The following is a 22,657-nucleotide window of genomic DNA, read 5'->3' as shown; positions in this document are numbered from 1 at the left end:
TTCTTTGATCCAGAGGCTTCTCCTTGATGGAATTTTCTCTTGCCTTTAGAGTTGACGAGGTTGAGCTGGTCAATATGTTTCTGCATTTTGGCCTTTTGACGCTCTTCCTCTTCTACTGCGTGGGAGATGAGCTCTGAAATGGTCCACTTTTCTCTTTGAGTATTGTAGTGAATTTTGAACGGATCATAATTAGAGTTCAGCTAGTTCAGGATGAAATGGACAAGATAGGCTTCCGAAATTTCCATGTCCATCGTCTTTAGTTGATGAGCCATGTGTGACATTTTCGTGATATGTTGTCGGATGCCTTTCTTTCCATCATAGACAGAAGAGCCCATTTTCATGATAAGAGTACTGACATATGTTTTGGTACACGCCTTGTAGTTTGATTCAATGTTTGCCAGGTACGTCTTAACATTGTCAGAGTCAGCAATCCCTCCTATAATGGACGGAGAGATGTTGCTCTTGATGTACATTAGGGACACTGTTTGATTTCTCCCAAGCGGGCCACTTTTCATTGTAAGCCCACTAGAGATTGATGTATTCCTCATCATTCTCATCCATGTAATCAGCTAATTTCGGTTCCACAGGTGGATCCTCTCTAAGTGCAAGATCATTTTCCAACAGCCCCAAATTTAGGAGCATGTTGTTTTTCCATTCAACATAATTAGCCCCATCAAGTGGCTCAATCCTTTTAAGCTATGACAAAGCTGCAGATAACAATTATAATATAAAACATTTGATCAAAATAAAATATTATATATAATACTTCTCCAAATCTAGTCACCGTTGGGTAGAAAATATTTAGAAAATAATGAAATAAATCCTCAATTATATCACCATTGGGCAGAAATAATCAAATTTAAATTGACGTGAAATCATCAATAACATTGGTCAATAAATAACTTCACATCATAAATTCTTTCTAGCAAACTTTCCGTTGGTTCCATTTGAGTAAAAATAATTTTCTGAGCAATAAAATATAATTTTTGTTAATTTTTGGTAATTTTAAACAGCCCAAACAAGGTATAAAGTAATTTCTACAATAAAAAAATAATAATTAAACAAATTTTTTTGGCCCATTCAATTACCGGACCGGCCCACAAGAGGTCGGCCCGTTAGGCAGCACGGGCGCGCGTAGGGGGCACCGACCCATGCGGCCCAGTCGGCCCACAAGCGGCGGCGGCCCAGGAGTGAGGGCAATCAGCTCGTGGCCGTCCGATCGAATCGGAGGGCCGAGATTCGGCGCGGCGAGGCTAACCCACCCGGCGGCCAAAACCCTAACCCTAAATCGATTTTTTTCTCTCTCTCACTCCTCTCCTCTTTCTCTCCGGCGGCAGGCGACGGGGATGGAAGGCGGCGGCGCGGTGGTCCGGTAGGGAGGGCGCGCGCCAAAGACACGTCCAGTCACCCACCGGCTGGGGGGGCGCGCACGCCCGAATACGGTGGCGCGGATTACCGTCTGGCGCGGATGCCCGACGACGGTGACGGCGCGTGCGCGGCAGAGCCGGCATGGCTAGAGGAGGAGAGCAAAGGCGGAGGCGGCCACGCGCATGGACCGAAGCCCGCACGTCGGCGTCGGCGCGCGGCAACCATGCGCGCGCGCATGCACGGGCTGAACCCCGTACAGCGGCGGCGGCGGATGGCGGCCGATCCCCGACGTGAAGATGGCGGCGGCGGTGACTTCATGCAGTGGCCGAGGCCTACACGACGGCGACGGCGATGAGTAATCTTACTCCGGTGAGTTTCTTCGACTCAGTAAACCGAATCGGATTTAGGGATTTTTGATTGATTGGATTTGGAAATTTTCACCTAATAGATTGAATCGGATTCTAATTTATTTCTAGAGTTTCCTGTGACATGCGAATAGAATATGAAACTAAACTATTGCACAGAACAGTAAATATGAACCCTAGTTCAATCTAACAGATTAACATGCCGAAAAAATTAAATTGGGACCAAGTATGAGTAGGAAAGCTCTGATACCACAATGTTAGATAATTGCATTCATCCACAAATAACAGATTACGAATTTAAACCCTAATCAATACATGATCACCGATTAATTCAAAAGCGGAAAACTAAATAAACTTGCAGATGAAGCCATCCGATTCCCTTCTTTCCTTTCCTTCAATTCTTTCTTTTTTCCTTCGTCTCCGGTGAGATTAGATCGCTGATGATCTGTTCTGAATCTCCGACCTTCGGGTCTCCAACGGCACTGCCCTGGAATCGCCGCACGAAACCCTTCCAGGGCGTCTCTGATCGGGAGAGATTGATTTTGAATTTCTGGTTGCGAGAATAAGCGACACAAGTGTCCCCGTGGGCTCCTGTTCTTTTATATAGCACTGGTGGGCCTCGGGGGCTTTTCCTAATCCGATTTTGTCCCTAACCACCGGTCGCAGTTACGGCCCATGAGGATTACGAATTTACAGTTAGAGATAGGTTATGAATAGGACTATGGTGGTTATATCTTTTCCTAAATATCAGCTAACCGATAAATCAACCAACATTTAGATTAGATTACCCTCTCATGTCATGAGAATTAAGTGTCTAATGTTTTAAGGGTAATTTTTACGAAGGCAACGTTTTGTATCCTACAATTACGAAAGGCGTTGTTTGGCTCGTTAAAATTGCAATTTTCTTATCTCTTCATGTGCTTTTGTTAGAGATGATTGCTATCGAAACTGCAGAGTTTGTAATCCATCGATATCAATACTTGTGAAGTTCTGATTTGCAAAGCAGAGGTTGTGGATCGTAGGCTTTCTCGAATGGAATTATTAGCATTTTTCTCATCCTCGAGGAGTTACCATGAGGTATCATTATTTTCTACGTAAAATTTGGTACCTTTTAGTATCTAAGGAAAGCTACTAAATATTACATAGAAACAGTGGTACCTCATGGTACCTCCTTAAGGATGAAAAAATTACTCTATTATCTATGTTCATTTCCACAGCGGTTGTTTTAGCCGAGGGCTCATAGACGAGAACACCACCGCCGTACGTTGCTGGTGCTCGGCTGCTCCATGATGTTTCTTTTGCCAACTCCATCTGATCATCTTTTCGAGGTGGTTGCTGTCGAAGCTGGAGAGTTTGTGACTGTATCGTTTATTGAATAGAATTGTTAATCGTGTTGATTTATGAATCGAATTAATTGGATGCTAGCTAGTGGCCCTTCTAGAAATTGTATATTTACTTTCTTGCCAAAAAAGAAAAAAATCCTCCTCACAGTTGGAGGTGTTAGACCTGTGCAGGCAGGTCCATAGTAGCACACCGTGTGGAACCGTATGGCCTTGGTTGGCGGTCTGGGCTATTTCTTTATCAAAAAGACTAATGGGGAATGTTCGTATGCAAGTTAACCTGCATGAACACTTTATATATGTAACTTTGCAACACTTTATATATAAACTTTTATTATACAGATTTTATATATAAAAATTTATATATACAACTTTTTTGTGTGTAATATTTGTAGATATATTTTTAAAATAATATTTTTCTTATAGATATTTTTTTACCATATACTTTAAATTCTAAAAATTTGTTTCTATGCATAAATTTTCGATATATAAAGTTTATGGTATCAAGATGAAACTTTACGTATACAAACACAAGTATAAAAAAATATTTATATAACTTTCTTGTATACAGACTATTTACGCTGGTTAACGGGCACATGAACGTAGAACGTTTGGCCGATAGAACCGCTGTGTTTTGTAGTAGTGATTTTTTACGTTTACAGTAACCGGAAAAAAATATCTCAAATTTATATCATAGTTTAATACTTTTTAAAGTTAAATTTAGATGATACTCACTCTAGTTATGTTTATTTCACGGTGCAAGCATTAGTTTTATTATCCTGAATGTCAAATAAATATGACTGACTACTGGATGGAGTTGTTTTTAGATTATAAGATAAACGGATCAGTGCAAATAACATAAATGTCATCCAGGGACTAGTGAGATATCACGAACCAACCTTAGTAGAACATAACGGGATTATTACTATTATATCCGTTTTATATTATAAACTGTTCTAATCTTTTCTATATTTATATGAATGGTAATAAATCTGAACATATATAAAATATATGCATTGATCTACGAATGAATTTATATAGGGGTAAGAAGTCTTATAATATGGAACTGATGATAGCTTAGAGGTAAAAGGAGTCACTATTTTGCTTTTTTATCGAAAAAAGACCAAATACCATATTTGTAAATAAAAAATAATTTGTGGATAGAACTTTTATATACGTGTTCTTAACGATATAAAAGCAAAGACTAAAAAATAGACAACGATAAAAACGCCTTCAATAACTCTAAATTTAAGGTTAAAAATTTAAATTTTAGTTTATAAGCAAAACAAAAGCAAAAAGACGAGGACATGATATTAGAGGTTCAAGTTAAATGACACTATGAATTTACGCACTATCCTGCTGTTTATTTGAAGGAAATCATGAAATAAACTATTATTAATTACTTCTTGGAATGTTTTAAGGCACCCTTGAATGATCTTGAGCGATATTATTTTGGATTCCACGGATCTGATTTTGTTATACTACACTGTTACATATGTAGTAGAAATTCTATAGATAAAATTAGAAAAAATATATAACTCTGCAAAAAAAATTATGTGTCATATATTATTTTAAAGATAAACTGATAAATATATCTTACCAAAGTTTATAATATACTTATAAAATATACAGTTAGATATAAATTTTAATACACCGCTAACACTACAAATAAAGTTACGGTAACGTTGGCCTACTTATTTGGTTTCTATATAAAGTACCTCACCTTCTTGTCTGTACGCATTGTTGCTAGAATAGTCCACATATACTGAGTGTAGTTGGTCCTGATTGGAAGAAACACAGACTACACTGGTACAGAACGTCACACTTTTTACACACAGTTGCCATAGAACAATAGCTGAAACATAGGTGCATCGCATCGCTGAGCACGCAAAAGTTTTTGTCGCACGCCATGAGAGAGATGCAAAAACTTTACTACTATATATAATATTAGGGCAATTAATCATTCTTAAGAAAATAACTATAGATATCACAATTTACATTTAAAATTTTGATTCTTAAGACATAAAATAACTAAATTATCAAATTTTACGTTAAAAATATACTACCTTCCAATATTTTTCGAGGACGATAAAAAATTGCTTGTTGGATTGAGTGTCATCAGGAAGTAACTAGTATCTTTGTCACCCTGCATCCACAGTGAGTCAAATACCGCCGCTCTTGGCCGCGCCGATCCTCTCCACATCCTTCACGGTCAGCTCCTCATCGTCATTCAACGTGACGCACTGGAGTTCGTAGCAACGTGAGTGCACATATAACAGCAAGGCAAGCATCTGCATCCGTCTCCTGTGTAGGAACCGTGCTTGGGTGCGTGAAGCAGTGAAATGGTTGCTGCGTGGGTAAGCAGGTATTGATGATGGGATCAAGGGATTCAAACCTTTGATAGTTTGGAGATCAGCAGGGTTTAGGAATCCATGATATAGGTATAAAAAACAACACCATTCCTAATAAGTGGCTTTTAAACTAATTAATACTGAAAGAATGTGGCAACAATTGATTTGGAAAAAAAAAACTTTGTCATGAGTCTAGTGGAAGGCTGGGGACTCACATTTTTGGACTAGTCTGATAAAGACTAAGCATGATTTTCAGTTTTTTTTTTTTTGCAGATTCACTATCAGAGATGGCTGTCAAATCAGATCATGGGAAGAAATATGGTTAGGAACAACATTGCATGAATAATATCCTTGCCGAGATAATATTATTAGGAATAAACAAGATACAGTTGTGAATGTTTTACATCGTCACCCACCAAATGTTTGTTGGCAAAGGGATCTTATAGGTAATAAGTTAGTGGCATGGAACAAACTTTTTAGCACGAACCACTAATTTATAGCTTACACAGGGTTAGGATGATTTCAGTTGGAATTTCACTCTAAATAGAGAATTTTTAGTGAAACCTCGTTACCTGGCGTTAGTTTGTGTTGCCATTATCCGTAAGTTACTTTGAAAATTATTGGTTCCACTTAAAGTGAACATTTTCTTGTGCTATTTGCGTCGTGGGGCAATTTTGACAAGGGGTAATTTAGTAAAACAAAATTGGTAGGGCAGTAAGAGTTGTTGTGTTTGTCACAAAGATGGATCAATTGTATATTTGTTCTTTTAATGTTGTTTTGCTAGATTTGTGTAGTCCATAATTCAGGTGGTTTTAGGTTTGCCTCTGCCTTATTTTGTTACTCGTATATTTAATAATTGGTTACGGGGTTTTTGAAAAAAATAAAGTCAGTTATCTCGCTAGGGGCGACATCTACTTGTTGGCCAATGTGATTATGCAGGAATGGTACGATTTTTGTAAAAAGACAATCTCTTGTTCTCGACAGGTAATTTTTAGAACTATCCACTAACTTCGTATATGGGCTATTATCCAGAAATCTGGTTGACAGAGTACAATCGCTATGGTGTGTCAGCATTTGGATTTGGTGACCACCAAAGGTTTTTTACTTAGAAATAGTGGGTGGCATTCTTGATTAAGGATTTCACCTTAGCTAGGCTCTGCTCTTTCTAATGAATGTACGTTTAACTGTGAGCCTAGTGTTTTGGCTGTGTGTATCTTAATTATGAAGAGGCCACAAGTGGTCTTGGTGTAGTCGTATCATTTAGATGTAATTATATAAGATCAACAAAAACTTTCCTTATCTAAAAAAATCACTAGTACATGGTTACTTGAAGTCAGTAAGAACATCAGGGAGAGTCTTCATATGACACTATTAGTAGAGTTTTTTAGATTCTTAGGAAGATACCTTCATGTACAAAAACTTTAGCCTAAAAATTTTAGTCACTCTATTTAATTTCTTAATAGAGCTTTTTTATCATCTTTGAGATCATATCTTAAGATACCACATTTTCTAGTATAAGAATGGTACTTCTAGATCAAGGTATCACAATTGTACACTAAAGTATTGGTATCTCTATGCACTTTCTTAAATATCATAAAATTTATCTTGTCAGGAATGTAAATTTTCTCTTCTGCATGTCCTTGAGAATGTACCTTCAGGTGCCATATTTTCTAGTATAATAACTTGATATATGTAGTTTTCAGGTACATCGAGGTAAAAAATTTCTACAAAAAAAATTTTGCACCTTGGATACATTTTCAGTAACAGTAAAATTTCTCTTGTTATTCAATAGTAATGGCGAGGCTCCCTAGCATCAAGGATCAAAATCTGGTGTTAGAGGAATCTCGCGCGTGAGCTCCTGATTTGTCCTGAAAGATTGGTCCAGGCACGCGAAAATGCTTTATAATTAAACAGCCAGAACGATTTCTCCCAAATCTTCAGAAATAGTGATAAAGATCCACATGATGACTATACATTCATAGCTGTACTTGATCAGGCTAGTCGATTAACACTGAACTAATCTTTCTCTCAAAGAAACAAAGAACTAAATTTGGAGGTCACCATTTGCCGTTAACTAAATATATCATGTGGAATAATAAACCTTCATGTTTAGCACGGAAAAACAATTCTGTTATATTTTTACAAAAAATGATTAAACATGCATGCTCAACGATTAATGCTTATGAATTCAAGTATTTTAATGGAAAAATGGTGGATCATCAACAAGGATAGTTTATACATCGCCTAGCGGTGGCCTCATCGCCACGCCATTTGTATTTTCATCACTTGCACGCTAGCTGTCATTGCTCAGTGTGAATATCGTCCCTATGTCTTATGCATTCGTCATCGCCTTGTTAGACACATCCTCAGATCGGGTGTCAAATGGTAACCTCGTGCTCATATCGCCGTCGTCATCACCGTCGTCATCACCGTCAAGTGGTGACTTAGGGAGTATTGAAAAACTAAGTCTTATTTTCATCTAATCTGAGTAATATTTTATTTTTTCCTTTGCCTCACTGCCTCAATTGATTCTTCATCTTATCCGAACGGTTTTTTTAAACTTTTTTACTTTAATAACTGGTAACTATCTGAGTAGAACAAATTCGGACTATGAAGCCCAACTCCGTGTTGAGTGAGTGTATAAAGATATGCATTGACCACTTAGAAAAATACCGGTTAAACATGTGAGAAGTTGAATTGTGCTTGTCTTAATTGCTTGCGAATGAATCGAAGGAGAAAAGTGCTGAGTTGTGAAACTCTATGTACTAGCTCAACTCAACTGCTATGCTATGTTTAGCGCTGGTGTTTGGCACTCTGGGGCTTGCCAAGATAAGTGTATAATGTAACGTGCTAAGTACTACTTGGAGAAAAGTCAAAAGCATAGAGATAAGCTTGTTTTTTTTCTATCAATGATTGCAAAAGTACTCAAGGAGTATACATTCTAATCCGTGAAGCTCAGCTCCATGTCGGGCGAGTGTTTAAACGTAAAATCAACAACGGGGAAATTAAAATCAAAGAGAGAAGAAATACACACTTGTATAGCCTACAACATACTTGGATTTTCTTAAATTCTTTGTCTAGTTTGGTGTGAGATTTTGGAGAGTAAACAGTACCAAGTTTTGAAACCCTATTTACTGGTCTATAGTAGTCAGGGCTCGTCATGACGGGCGTATATATAGAGCGAGGTGGAAAGTATTAATTAATGCTTAATAATTGAGGAATGACAAGAGAAATAAAATTGCTTAACTAGTTTAATATTAAGTTATATTACTTGATTTTTCTCAAGTAGATATATTTGCATCGGAAGCTATTTATCTAATGTGTTTATACTGCAGGGTCTAGATTATGATGTGCATAATAGGGATTCATGGTTGTGAGCTTATCTCGTGCACTCAAAGTTTGAACTAGTCAGTATACTCCATGGAAACTTCATGGGCTTAAAACACATGCCTATAGTTGTGGTCCACTTTGACTAAGTGTAATTGCGTCCTTTTGTGGGTATTGCGGACCGTTGCTTAGGCATGGTGATGGCGCAAATATACCATGTTATCGGGAACATTGTGATTTTTATGGTTAGCGTAACGGTAACATAAAGCTTGTGGTTTCTCATAATTAGGATACCAATGTCATGCCCTTAAAATGGGTTGATGGCTGGTTTTGGTTTTCTTTTGAAAATTGTAGGTGTCGCATGGGCATATCCTTGGCACTTAAAGTAATGTTAAGTATGTACCCGAAGCTTTAGTAATTTGGGGTTACAGTTGATTTAATTACTCATTCTTATTAATGTTTGTGCTTTTAAAATCCTTATCTATTCATGGGCAGAAGATTTTTTTTTATTATCTATTTGAGACATTATGATGCAACTCGCATATCCAAACCACTCGTGTTATAAGTGCTCGGGAGAGAACAGCCCGGGCTGGAACTACTCGGGTTTGTGAGTACTTGGGAGAGTGTCGATTGGGTTGGATTACTCAGTATTGTGAGGATGCATGAGGTTAAAATCCTTATTAGATTCTACGTCTAATTGCTTTGCATTCAATCATAGAGTAAGAAGCTACACCTATTAGATGCATGTACTCGAGGCACCAAAATTTTTATTTTAAATATAGTATTTATCAGACTCTATGTTTAATTGTTTTTATTTAAGTATAGAATCACAGGCTACACCTAATAGGTACATCTATTCGATGCACCAAGTTGTTTTCTTCGGAGCCCTACACATGTTGTACAATCTTTAAGAAGGAAGCACTCGGAAGATATTCAACAGGTTATGTGAAGATATCCAACAGATCATAAAGTTACTCCAACAAAAAATGTTCTCATCTCAAATAAAGAAAGAAGAGAACATTCCACACACACCATGTGCAATGTCATAATATATGGGCCAGAAAACTAAAATTCACCAACAACCTGTCTTGATGGCTAATTAATCTCTTTGCGCAGCACAAACTGACAGTACGTAGTTGCACGGCTTGGCTATGCTACTTTTTTAAGTATACTATTACTAGTATTATTGTCGATATAAGAATCTTAATACCTAATTTAGAGTTCTACTGTTAGTAGAAAAAATATCATACTATTAGTTATTAATGTGATAGAGTAATAGATCTAATATTTTGGATTAGAAAAAAGATGGTCTACACGCTTATACAAAACAGTAGAGAGTATTAAGGTAATAGGACTTGCAGTAGTTGTATCGTCCACAGATGACTTGCCTTCTCACTTTTGCTACATATATATATATCCGTTCCCCCATTGGAACAATTGAAGTAGAAGGTAAAAAGGAAACGAGGATACAGTTCGAGATTCACGTCATCATAGATGCAGAAACCATTCGACAATATTTACTTGCTGACCACAGTCAGCTTGGGATTGAGTGTCATCAGCGATTATTATCTTAGCAGCAATCGAAAACCTGGCCGGGATATGAAAGAGAACTATGTGCTGGGACAAACACACATACATGGATCTCTAGGTGATGATCTTCAGCTTCTGGACCTACATCAGAGCAAAATAAAAACTTCCACATATGTAGATGTAGAGAAGTGACTCAGTACATTCTTCTATCTTTTCCACAAGGGGTGAAGGGCTCGAAAGAAGTGGAGGCTGGGAGGAAGAAAAAATAGTATATGGGATGATATCGTAGTCGGTTCATGGTATTGGCCATCTGGAAAAATATATTTTTGTATTTGGCTCTCCTTATGCGCCATGTGCGATAATCCGATTTCGAAACACCACTTACCCTGTTTGCACCCTGTGCGAAAATAGTTTTTGTAGGCAGCGCATTAGTTAGGTTGAGTGATCTCCATTCTTACGGGTGGCTGAACAGTAAACCACCTGTGATCTATTTATTTTGTCCGCCAGCAAAAATGGTTTGTAGCCTAGTGTGCTCATCTTTGTAGTAAGAAGGCAAGGGAAGCATCAGGAGTTCAATTAAGCTTCTCATAGCATCAACCTCTTCACTAGATATAATGTAGTAGAACAACATTGTCTATGCATGCAACATGTTACTAGGCCGGTTTATCCAGGCTGACGAAAACATGAGTGCCTGCCTGCGTGTCGTGCCAACCAATGACGGTAACTCCTCTTCTCTGAGCTGTACCAGCCATTTCCTGTGCTGTGGTTGCATTATTAGCCTTTAGCTACTGGGTGACGGGCATATCCCACCGCTTGTGACTAACGAATAACGACGCTGTCATGGATCCAGTGGTACTCCAAAGAGTTGAACAGACAGCTCGCTGACAATACAAGTTTGTCACTCTGTAGAATTTCAATTTGTTGTGCTACGTTTTCTTAATTGACGCTATTAATTTTTAATTTCCTTAAATTATGTAGGATCAAAACAGAGTTAAATACACCTACCAGAGAGAGGTAAATGGAAGGTAAAACCAAAACGCAAAAATCTTTTAACGGAAATAAAAGATTATCTCTGGTTACGCTGCTCCTAAGATTATGTCTGATTACGTCGCTCATATGCCACCAATCCAGTTACGTCGCTCTTGAGATTAACTTGATCGCGCCGCTCCTATGCCACCAATCAAATCGTCGGGATCCAGAAAAATACCGATAGATGAAAAGCAGAAGACGCAGATGGAATGCTGTCAACTTTATTGTTTCAACTGGTATTTAGAAAGTGCACCAACAACACTCTTATCAAAATCGTCGATCTATAATCAACTACTAAATCTCACAAAAAGCACACCGGAGACATACCCCTCGGTCTCTATTTACAGCAACAATAATCTATCTACTCCGGCCTCACGCGCTCGCAGCCGCACGATGACCGAACCGAACTCCTGCCGTCCTGCGTAGGGTTGGCAACGGGGCGGGGCGGGGGCGGGGACTGCCGAAACGCACCCGGCCTCGGCCCCGAATTGAGTCCCCAACCCCGGCCCCAAAACGGAAATCGGGGAGAAATCGGCCCCCGTCCCCGCCAAGTCCCCGCCCCCAAACGAGGCCCCGGTGCCCTTAAAAACCAGTGTGGACTGTGGAGAGAGGGGACTCACCGTCGCCAAAGAAGACGCCGGCCGCCGCATAGCCACAGGTCACCGCCGACCACCACGCCAGCCCGCGGCGCCACCCTGTCCTGTGACTCCCGTCGTTGGTCGCCCTGCCCCGCCAGGCCACGACGCTGCCTCGCCGCACCGTCAGCCCGCGGCGCCGCCTCAACCGCCTCCGGCCGCCCGCCAGCTCACGACCCCCAGCGCCGCCTCGCCTGCGGCGGCCACCCGCCCGCCTGTGGCTCGCGGCGCTGCCTCGACCGCCTCCGGCCGCCCGCCAACCGGCGGCCCTCGGCGCTACCTCGACCGCCGCGGCCACCCCCCCAGCCCATGGCGCTGCCTTGACCGCCGCCGGTCACACCTCCTCGCCGCCCCGCCTCACGCCTGCTATCTGCCGCTGTCAGACAGATGGGAGTGGTGGGGAGGGAGTGTGTGTATGAGAGAGAACAGAGCTAGGGTTAGGGGTTTAGTCTTTAGATGGGCCTTATTGGACCATAATACTCAAATTTTAAAGTCTGTAAAGCCTCCTCGGGTCCCCGCGGGTTCCTCGCGGGTGCAAACCATTCCCCGGCCCTGACCCGAACTGGGGCCTCGGACCCAAATTCCAGCGGGACCAAAATGCTCCCCGCCCCCGCCCCCGCCCCCGTAAGGGTCGGGCCCCACGGGGGAAATTGCCAACCCTAGTCGTGCGCACGTACGGCATAGACTCCTGGACGTCACCGAGTCGGCCTCAGCCGGCCTGCCACGCACGCCTCCATTGATCACCATGCACTGCCTCCTTTCTGACATGCATGCATGCTCACGTATGAACCACACGTGCACAGCCTGGCCTCCAAACCAAATCAACGAACTATACGCTACAGTATGTCACGCTGCAGTACAACTCGGGTTACTGTAGCTTAATGCTAGATCTCCTTTGCGTCTCCTTTTCAACTCCGATTTTCTCCGTGATTTTTTCGGCGCTTACACATATAACATGTGAAGCCCGTTACGATTCCATTCCACATGATATCCATCTACCATGTGTCATCTCGTATTTAACATCGTCACTCGGCATCCTTGATCATCCGGACCTCAGCTCCTCCCTGAGCCTAGTCACTATCCCTTCGCCGTTGACCGATATTGACCTCCGATAATTGCGACTCTAGTACAACCATGTCACATGACATCCCCGATCATCCAGACCTTGGTTCCTCCCTGAACCTAGTCATGGTCCTCACCATTGACCACAGTTGACCTCATGTCACCTGCACACATAGAGACAAATAAACCGTTTCCGGACACAGATATCGCAACCTGATCCACATTAGTTACACGCACTCACACCAACATCATAACCATTTCGAAACCAAATTCTATTAATTTACAAGCCAATTGTTCATTACAAAATATAGATCATGACTATGATCTACAAATTAGACCATTTATTTTATTAACAAATATATAATTATTAATTATTTTAATTTGATTTATTAATATAATCACTTTTAAGCATGACATAAAATTTTATATATTTAAAAGAAAATTCAATAAGCTAGACGAACGTCAATTGCAGATTCAAAATCAACATCGTCCAATAAAGCCTTAGAGGGAGTGCTTAGAGCAAGTTTTATAGAGAGGTGGATGTTCCCTCTAATTTTTTCCATATAAGCAACTCACTAATTAAGAGGTAACACACGACACGTACATCACATCTACACAACCTCTACTGCACTTATTTGAGATTTTCAGTGATGAACAATTGTTGGTTCACAATATTTTGTGAGTGATTGTTTTTGTGATGCACTGACCATGGGTGGTCAGACCGGCCGGGTGCCGGTGATCAGGTATGGCGGCTATCGGAATGCCAGGTCTAATATTCTAACCGACGGCCTCCAAGTCAGTCTTGATTTTGAGTGATGCTTTAGGTTTTGGATTTGTTATAAGGGATTTGACTTCGAGATGATTTCTATGTATGTGTGTACTGTTGTTAAGCTAATGTGAGTCAAGTTAGGATGAACTTGTGCTCATGATATAGGTTTTTTGTTGTCGTATATGTAGGTTTTTCTTCAAGCCTTGGAATAGTATTGCCGGTGATAGATCATAGTTGACTAGGGTGTAGTCTATGTCATGAGATCACGTAGGATACTAAAGGCTAGAAAATAATGCACGTGGTAATCAAGTTTTCATATGCACACAAGAGGGATTGTGTGCTTATGGTAATTGGAAGGGGAATTCAGAAGGGAGTCAGGAATTGGGAAGATTGGAGTTGATCGAGATAGAAATGCGTTGAATACATGTAAGGGATAGTTCACATGTGGATGGGAGTCCTAATTCATGTTGGATACTTGAGCTCTGCACACAACATTGAGGGTATAATGGATTTGTTCGAGATAGAAATGAGTTGAATGCATGTAAAGGATAGTTCTCTCACGTGGACTAATTCATGTTGGATACTTGAGCTTTGCACACAACATTGAGGGTATAAATAGATAATGAGGGGTTTATCCTCGTAATGCTTTTTAGTGAGCTTTGCATAGCCTAGATTTTGATTTTATACTGGAATTTTTTAGAGTAGCGCTGCATGTGCACTTTGTAAACACTACTTGATCAATAAAGTTGACGGTCAGACTGTCCATGCAATGTCAATCAGACTGGCAACACGGGTGCAGTCAGACCAGAAGCTTATAGAGACTTATTTTTTGGTTCGAGGTATATATTTTAATTCTACAAATGATTTGTTTTTTTGGTTTACCTATCATTCATCCCCCTCTAGTAGGTGTGGTTAACTTTGTTTTGATCATACAGGTAGTATCAAAGGCTCATTCTTGTTTTCAATCATTTTGATATGTTGCCATCGATAAGAAATTTTGTGCAAAACCTCATGTTTTTATGGAGTCGATTTTGATTTTTGGAAAAAGATGGAATCTTACATCACATCTCAAGGTTATGATATTTAGTTAAAATTTTCTCAATCTTATGAGATTTATAATCATATTAGTACTACTACTCTCAAACTTGATTTTGAAAATAATTGCAAAGTGCACCAAGTTTGGAAAGCTTTGAATGATTTTCATGTTGATACTATCAATATTAAAGAATTGCGAAAAGACGTTTTCAAAAAGTAGTGCGCCAAGTTTAAGATGAATCTCGGTGAATCTTTAGATGAATATTTGGTGGTTTTAACAATATGTCGAGCAATCTTAGATCTATCGGTTCTACTGATGAGGTTAATTATTCTTAATTTAACATTGCTTCTTACTTTATTAATAGTCTTAATATGAAGATTTGGGATGATAAAGTTACATCTATTCAGGAAATAGTTGACATGAATGCGTTGACTTTATATTATATTTAGATTGTAAACTTATGAGATCAATATTATTTCAAGAAATACTAATTTGAAACCTACTGCTTTGGCGCCTTCATCTGGATCTTTTTTGGATTCTTCTCCTATAGTCATTATTTGTGTTTTTAATGGCTTGTCCAATGGGCAACGGGAGGAATTCGGTGAGAGGAAACTAAACATGATTCTACCAAGTTTCTTATTTAAAAAGTTCCTTGAAATGATTTTTTGAAGGTGAAAAAGAAAACCTAAACATGATTCTTGATCAATCTAAGGTTGGCACACACACTCATTTTTTAGGTTTTGATTGCTCGTGCTTAACTACTTTTCTTATAACTAACCAAGAAGTTTTGAATGTCACTAGGAGGTGAAATTTTGACTAAACCAACAGGAACAAAAACATCTCATGAGAAGTACACTTGCTCATTGTTGGAAAAGTTGTTCATGTTGTTGGTTTTTGCTTTAGCCATGCTAAAAACCATAAAAAGAGAGAAATTTCTATTACCAAACAAAAGTGGAAAAATTAGTTTATGCCTCGAGGGCAGCAGTCAGACACTGTAGCATGGCCATTGGTGGGCCAATGGTCAGACCGCAACATGGTCGGCAGTAAGACCAGCACTGGCCCAACACTTAGGCCGCAACTCGCCACGCGGTCAGACCGCAAGTCGCTGCACTGTTAGACTAGCCTCAAGCACATCTATCTAATAGGAAACATGTTAAACCTTAGCTCCTCTTGGTTCTCATCGTGTGTCTAATTACTGGATTTCTAAGTTATTATTTATTCTGTTTCTCATGTATGAAATAAAAATTTGTAACAAAGTGCAAAAGTACAAGTAATGATATAGCCATGTACTAGCTTTCTGAACTAATAACTAGCCAATAATGGGGTGACACCTTCCAAAAGTGGTGCAACGCATGGATATCAACACATTGAATAACCTACGCACCAGCGTATGCCATTTCATCATGTGCGAGATATGCTATCAACTTGGCTCTTTTTTTTTTGATGAACACGCTAGCTACATTGACCAACAAAGTTGATTCAAGACTGTAAGAGAGTAGGAAAAAGCTTTAATACTGGAAACCCATCTTTCAATGAGAGCATAAATCAATTGTGTGGAGTGATGTTGGTGATCTGATAACAACTATACAGGGACATTGCACCTTAGGAATCGGTACACCAACTCCAAAGACAGATGTGATCTTGACAGATGCACAGTTAAGCCCAACCGTGAGGATTTTTGTTCCTGCAAGCAATTGATAACTAGCAAGAAAAATATGAACATGCAACATAAATTGTAGATGAAAGATGCACACTTAAATCAGCAAGAGTATGAAAAGGTTGGAGTTTTGAAACAAGAAAATTGGTGATCTAACCGATCACGGGATTACACGACAAAGTAGCGAAGCTAAACTTTGATCTACACAATCTTGAGTTGATCTATAGAGGCTAAGGGAAATATTAGGTAGGATGACGAGTTGGGGTTGTCCTCTAACCCTAAGACGCGCCCCTATTGAACTATACTTGATACATGAGCTATGGCCCAAAATTGGTGGTGCAATACTAGTTGGTTTTGAGATTCTCGTACTATTTTGGCAATTGTAGCTGATTGGAGAGGGATATGGAGGTGAGGTTGGATATGTTAAAAAGAGTACTTTAATAGCTTTCCATCAAAGTACTTATCTCATGGACCCCAAAAAGAGCTCATACGCATATTTTGGACAACATGATCTTTATGTCTTCCACTTGACCTATGATACGAGTAACAGTTGTATCAAGAGTAACTATGGCCATATTATTGAGGGAGTAGGAATAAGCTTTAATATAAAAAAGTCTACATTATGTATTCTACAAGATGGTTTCAACCGTTTGTAACTATAATAAAATTGCCTAAACATGTGAATGTATGCATTAAGTCCTCTCTATTATGTCCCGGTTAACACCAAAATTTGGTAAAATTCCTTATTGGATTCGGATAAGGAATGACGCAATCACCGATGGAAATTTTATACGGAAGAGTTCGAGTTCAACAGGGAATCATAAAAACCAAGGCATGGCAGCAAAATTTTATCTATTAATTAGAGTTAGTTTAGAATTTTTGCTTTATCTCTAACAGAACTAGAATCCAATCGGGACTAATTATTTCTTTTTATCTTTTAGGAAACAGTATCATATTCAATAAGAATTAGAGATAGAGTCCAAGTTGGATTTGATATTTCCTCTTATCTATTAAGAATCATGTGTTGTGTTCGATATGGACTCGTATCCACCCATGGGTATAAATATGTATGCTCAGGGTCATCATAAATCATCTACTTCTACATAATATAGATCAATTACTCTTGGCGCATCGTCACCCTCTTCACCAGGGTTTTATCACCGGTGGAACTTGGCACTTGACACGAGGCTACATCGTCTCAATATCTAGTAGAGGGGTAAGTCCTACGTTCCGCCTACCACAGTAATCGTATCGGCTAGATTAGAACTGTCTCCCTTTAGTCCGATCTTCTAATCTGGTTGTGCGGTTGCTAGTTATCGTATCAGTTTTAGCTTAGGTTACTTCCGTATCTTGAGTTGATTTGGTCGACCACTTTGAGCGATCTGTGTTGGTTTGATATTTGCTATTTGACATATTCAATCTAATACTGTCTCGGTTCGGTTCGATCTATTAGACTGTGTTTATTAAATAGTTTATATCAGGTCGATGTATCTTGCTCAATTTTTTATCAGAGTACCAACCGATAAGTTATCAGTCATCGGCTCATCGGCTTTGTAGTGATCTATATCTGTTTAGTATCTATTCCGACGTTGCCTAGGCATAGTCTAGAACTGTCTTGGTTTGGTCCGATCTTCTATGATATTCCTAGTAAGCTAGGCTAGATAGTTTATAAATCTTGGTCGACTGTCAGCCGTTTATAGCCGATGATCTTTACCAACCTACATGCATGTTATATTTATATCAACATACTAGTCGATTGCTTTACTTTACTGCCTATACACTAATCGGCTTGATTTATATTTAGATCACTATTTATTCATGTTGCATGGACTTATGAGGATTTCATGTAAGTTGGTTTTAGCCGATCGTAACACAAGTATTCATTGTTTATTTAACTACTCAAGTATAGCTGTATCGGATTTTAAGCCGATCCAAGTTTTCAATAGTCGATCGATTAGCCTACCGGCTAAAAACTACTACATCAACATCTGGTCGGCTGAATTTTTTGTTTCTTATTGGCTTGATAGCCGATCAACTGGTTTTATTCTTTATCTTGTCGATTGCATGATCAAACTGACTGGCACACCCCGCGTATTCTAAGAATTTAGGTCCTACACTGGAGCGATCTAAGAAGATACTCTCAGACCTTCGTGTGTGACACATCATCGGGTTAACTTTTGACATCAACAGTTCCTATATAAAAAAATATATAGACTCAAAGTACTACAATTTCCATAGTTGGCCGCCTACATATTCCTACGCTGGCAGGCAGAATCGAGCACCCTCTAGCAAAGAGCCTTATTGCATGGGGTTGTGCTATGTGGCGTGCATGGAAAGATCAAGCATCGCAGACGAGCGTGTTACGCAGGCTCCCTGTAAAAATGACACCAATGCATGTGGTTGGCCATCTTATTGTGAATATGCCTATCTTTGTAGTCGTTTTCGGGGAGACATGCCAGCCAACCATCTGCATAGGCCTGTTTTGGCTGCATGCAAAGTGTTATCCCTATTGTTGATGGCCGACTGACAGATTTATCGAGATGGATCTGTCATGTGCCAGCTAGTTTTCTTAGTTCTGTTGTTTTTCTTTTTGATTTTTCAAAGGCATTTCTTTGGTCCATGGAATAACCGTTGTCACGTTTGATAGTGTTAGTAAAAAATGATGGTAGGGTATCATAATTATCATTTGACAACTAAAAAAGGAATCAGTGGCATATAGATGCAATAAGCCAACTATATGGCAGAGAATGACAATTACCTCAAACCCAAGTAGAGCATGTGCAATGTATATTTGTTAAGGTGAACTAGGACAGTTAAGTGAGCAGAGAGGCACACAGTTTCTTGAAGTTGAAATTGACTTGAGTACTAGTTGAAACTTGCAAGGATGCCCATGGAATCGAACGCAAGAATAGAACAATTCTGTAGTTGGGTGTGTGTACAGTACATTCATTCTAGATGCATGTGTTCATATATACAGACCTGCGATGCTTCAAGGAAGATGTCAACCATTCCGCTCCATTCCACACTCTACACATATCAGCGCCCATGGTTTAAGGGAATCTACATCTATATCTAAACTAAAAGAGGTGCAGACAGCAGCACCGTTTGGGACCTATTCAGTGTACAATTTAATACTCGGTTTTTAATGTTTAACTTTTTATAGACACGTTTGATCATTAGTGTTATTCAAAAATATTATACAGTTGTCATTTATTTTGTTATGTTACGCTTTATCATTATATATATACTTTGAGCGTAACATATATTTTTGCATATTTGGCCACAAAGTTAGAACAAAATAATAGATCAAAGTATCTCAAAATGTTAAGGGTGTCCAATATTAAAACCGGAGTGATTATGCCTTTGAGATATGGTTTCTTTTTTTTTTGACAATTGCTTGCATCACTAAATTTAATATGGTAATCGACTATTATTTCACAATAAATTAATATGGTAACTAGTGATAAGATTTTTTTGGCCGTAATAATATAGCTAACGCAATTTGTATTAGTATGCTAAAGTGCATGGGGGAATCCCCAAGGTTGCTCACTAGAGTCACTGGGTCCCCTAATAACATCAAAATGTAAATTTAGATCTCACAGCGACCCTTTCGGCTAGGTGACACGCCACATGCAAACTGAGATTTCTGCACTTTACATTTTTGTATTTTTTGTCCTCTTCAATTTCTTGTCTGTCTCTTTTTTCTTGTTTCTTTTATTTTCTCTCCCTTGGCACCCGCAGAGAGGGCGGTGACTCATAGGAAAGCATGAGCTTAAGCAAGTGAGAGGGTGGAGGTGTTGTTGCCAAAGACAAGGTCCGAAGTGAATAGTAGGAGCCTAGGGTAGGATTGGGTCATAGAGGGGTGGGACTCAACAACCATGGCCCATGTGGAGCTAGCTAGCGCAATAGGAGTTAGCTAGTGCAATGGATTGGGGATCCCCTCTTCTCTACTTCCTCGCTGTTGTTTTTGTCGTTGGATGCGCTAACTATAGGTGATGAATTCAAGATCCTCAAGGCCAATCTTAAAAATATCAAGAAGTAGGTCAAGTGGGACGCTGCCATCCCGCTGCTGTTAGTGCCAGGGATTTCACTTCCCCACCTCCACCTCCCACCGCCTAGTCATTGAGACAAAGAGATGGAATGGTCTCCACTACTGCTCCTTTACCATTGCTGCCTTAGCCATGCCACCTACTTCTTGGAGGCTGGCTTATGAGGCGATAGGTGGATGAGAGATGGGAAAGAGAGGTGCACGACAAAGTAGAAAAAGGTTGAAATGTAAAATCTACCCTCATGTGGGATGACCCATATTTCAAGGCATTCGCCATCGAAGACATTAAGCTCTATGTATGAGTTTTCGAGGGATACACATATGTTATCAACAGATATATTTTTTATTACTACAAGAATAATTGACTGTAAACGTTAACACACATGGTAAGTCTAGGACTTGAATCCAGACAGGCAAGTTCCACCACAAGATGCCTAATGACCTGAGCTACATCTAGTTTCGTGTATGAGTTATGTTTTTTATCTATAATTATGGCTTAACTTTTGAGAATCTTCTATGCATGACCAAAAATATTCAGAAGGTCGAGAGTCTACGAAACCTAATTAACTCTGGTTAGATTTTTTTTCTGTTGGATATGAGGACAAATCTTTAGTTCAACAATAAATCAAACTACAAAAAACAAATATCACATGCTACGAGCCCACTAGAATTTGTTCAAAGGATTGCAATATACAAATTGTTGAACTGAATTTTATTTTGTGATGATATGCTTCAGCATGTTGTTGAAAGTCGTGCATGTTGCCTATATATAGGCCAGCTTGGAATGCTCATGAACGACATCTCGTCTCACACTTCATTTTTACTGGCTCTGTGTTTACCTACAAAATGGTATGCCTAACTATTCATCACCTCTTTACTTATTGTTTTGAGATGATTTTGAATTCACTTTTATTGAATTCCATTTCGCCCTAATTTTAATATAATTCATTGATCAATCTATACCGAACACCATGCAATAATATATGTGAGCTTATTGGATTATAATAATCCATCCTCTAGATTATAATAAGATATAAAAATAATCTACTTGTTTCTTTCAGCTTACTAGATTATAATAATCGTAAGCTGAAAGAAACAGTGCCTAAGCTATAAAATAGAGTTTTTTTTCCATTCTTGAGGAGGTACTATGAGGTACCACTCTTTTCTACGTAAAATTTGGTACCTTCTAGTACAAAATTTTATATAGAAAACAGTGGTACCTCTTGGTACCTGCTCAAGAATGGTAAAATTGCTCATAAAAATAATCTACTTGTTTCTTTCATCTTACTAATAACAAGCTAGATTATAATAATCTTAAGCTGAAAGAAACAGGACCTTTGTTCCTTCCAGCCGTAACCTAGGTCTGCCCTCATTTGCGCTACCGGCTGTGTCAATCTTCGCGTCCTCGCGCTGGCTAAGGCACGGTGGCGCCGCCCCTCCTTGCTGGATCCGATGGCAGACACCCCTCGCTCCTCAATGTCTGGACATACGTCACCCGCCATTGTTGCCTCCTCTTCTCGATCTCCTTTAATCTGAGCTCCATCGATTGATTCTTTGTTTCTCTTGTCTACAACCATGCATCTGGGAGGCTTCTTCTTGTTCCTGTGGCTCGCCGTCGCCGGCGGCGTGGAGCAGGTTGCCGCCGCCGCTGCGACAGGCGTCAACGCTTAGTGATATTGTCATTTTTTTCTACTCATTTACTCCCTGTTTTAATTGGTTATTCTGAATATTCATCGCTCAGTGATATTGTCGTTCGCTCGGTGATATACTAACTGAGTTTTATTCTACTGCCTGGCATGTAGATTCAGTGGCGAACCAAGGACAGAAATTACCGGGGGTCCAATATATACTAATTATTTAATTTTTATACTTGTACACTAATTAATATGATATAATTTAGTAAGGACTGAATAATTTATCCGGGGTCCGAGGACCCGGGGAAGCATCACCTGGGTTCGCCACTGTGTAGATTTATATGATCTGAATAGTCTCTTTTTTAATTTCCCTTTAATCACCAAAATCAAATGATTTATCTCATTTTCATACCCTGCTAAGTAATTTTTCATTATGTAGCCAATACTATTGGTGTTTCCTGAATTACTTATATTTATCCATACATCTTATTGTTCCCTTATTAAAC

The sequence above is a fragment of the Oryza brachyantha genome, chromosome 1 (assembly GCF_000231095.2).
Source record: "Oryza brachyantha chromosome 1, ObraRS2, whole genome shotgun sequence".
Lineage (NCBI taxonomy): Eukaryota > Viridiplantae > Streptophyta > Magnoliopsida > Poales > Poaceae > Oryza > Oryza brachyantha.
The sequence above is the reverse complement of the archived record's forward strand: the minus strand, read 5'-3'. Positions refer to the sequence as shown.